Genomic DNA, 2,059 nt, shown 5'->3' with positions numbered 1-2,059 from the left:
TAATACTGTTTGGTAATTTCCATATTCTGCTGGAATGGGAACAGTTATGGATCACTTTTAATCAGTTGTCCTGGTAGCTGTCTTTCAGATAGCCCAGTGAGCGAGTCCAGGACTACATATCTTTGTTGTAATATGTCACTTTGTATCTCATAGATTATGGGATGTTATTCTTTTGCTAATGCCTTCAATGCAGTTTGAACTTCTACAATCAGCATTAGTTCTTGATTACAAGCTACTTCTTGAGGATAGATCTTGGCTATTTCAATCCATTTGCAAAAGGAAGTCAGTAAGACTTTTTTTTCACTTTGATGAACTAAACACTAGTTTCTGAAGTCTTAGCCTAGAAGACAGAAATTTATCCTTTACGATATTCCATAAATTATATGTTATTTAAGATTTTTAAAATTTTAACATGGCTTAACTGACAAGAATTCATTTTAATAGGCCATTCTTAGAAGCAAACAGAATAGAATGAGTATGTTTATATGACATAATTATCTCAGCATTATTTAGAATCATGTACATTGACTATTGGTTGTGGTATCATGATATTTTCAGAACTTCTTCTTCTAAAAGAGTGAATATTTATTATTTCACCATTTCAATTGTCATCCAGACTAGCATTGGTAATATCTACCGCTAAATTTATCTTAAAATCTCTCGTGGATTAGGCTAATGTTGCTGCTTTACTGGGAACTCTGTAGGAAACAGATGAGGCAGTCTCCTAAATTGTTGGAAACCTTATCAGGAGTCTTCTTGATTTGCATTAACTCCATGGTAGTGGCTTTGCTTTTACTTTTGATAACATTATCTGGTTGGTAATATTAGTTCCTTATAGAACTACAGACTTATAGAACTGTAGGCCTAATTTTCTTATGGGTAGTAAGTAGAGCCTTTTCTTGGTTCTTCATTCTTTCTCTATAGGTAGTTCAAAAGTGGACCTTCTTACCCATCGCTGACCCTCTAGCAGGTTTTCAGAGGCACTAGAGGAGATTATCCATCTTTCTCCTGCAGAGAGCTGGTGGGTTCAAACCACATACCTTTGCATTGTTGTTGTTATATACCATTAATTCAGAACCGATCCATAGCTTACCCTCCAATGGGTTTTCAGAAAGAGTTGATTACACAGGTGCAAATTATCCATTTTACTCCCATGGAGCAGCTGATGGAATAAAAGTATGTGCCTTTGGGATTGCAACACAGTTTCTTACCACTAAGCCACCAGAGATCTCTATGATTAGAACTCCTTAAACCAACAAGAGAGTATTTCATAGAAAGTTTCAGACTTAATGATATTAAGTCAGAATCAACGTGTAACTGACCCTCCAGTGGGTTTCTAAAGCTATAAATCACATGGATGATTATTTAGCTTTCTATTAGAAGACAATGTTGCTTTTGTTTCTACTGCATACCATAGAGTCAGAACAGACCCATAGCTGACCCACTGGTGTATTTCCAGATGCAGTTAATCCTTACTGGAGGAGATTGCTCATCCTTCTTCTGTGGAGTGGCTGGTGGCCTCAAACTGTGTGCCTTCCAGTTTGTAGCTCAGCTTCTTGTTACTAGGCCACCAGAGTGCCACTTCCTAAAGGTAGACCATCAAAGAAAGATAGATGATACACTATTTTTTACATAATAAAATAAAAATAATAAAGTATATTTCAGTCTTCGTTGCTGACTGTATTATTAAGAAGTAAGTCATGATTCTTGGTCACCCATTAGATGAAGGGAGCATACAAATGCATGAATATCAGGAAGGAGTACTTAAGGAAAACGTTTTAAAGTTTGTTTGCATGCAATATTTTTAATTAAGAATAGATAAAAACTAGTTTAATAAATTATGATACAAACATGCAAGCAAATTTTAAGTAGAAATTGAAATGCACTATTTTTTAAGTGATTTTGACAACATGAAGTATTGTCATGCTTTATATAAAGCAAAAAAGAAAAACAAGATAAAATGTGTAGATAGATACTTTCTTATGAGGAATAATTATATTACATGGTAAAATGTTATGGTACCTGGAAAAACAATATTATATTAAATCGACTATACGAA

Source organism: Elephantulus edwardii, unplaced genomic scaffold, assembly GCF_000299155.1.
Source record: "Elephantulus edwardii isolate Elephantulus edwardi_28Jun2011 unplaced genomic scaffold, EleEdw1.0 scaffold00009, whole genome shotgun sequence".
Classification (NCBI taxonomy): Eukaryota; Metazoa; Chordata; class Mammalia; order Macroscelidea; family Macroscelididae; genus Elephantulus; species Elephantulus edwardii.
This window is presented reverse-complemented; position numbering follows the sequence as displayed.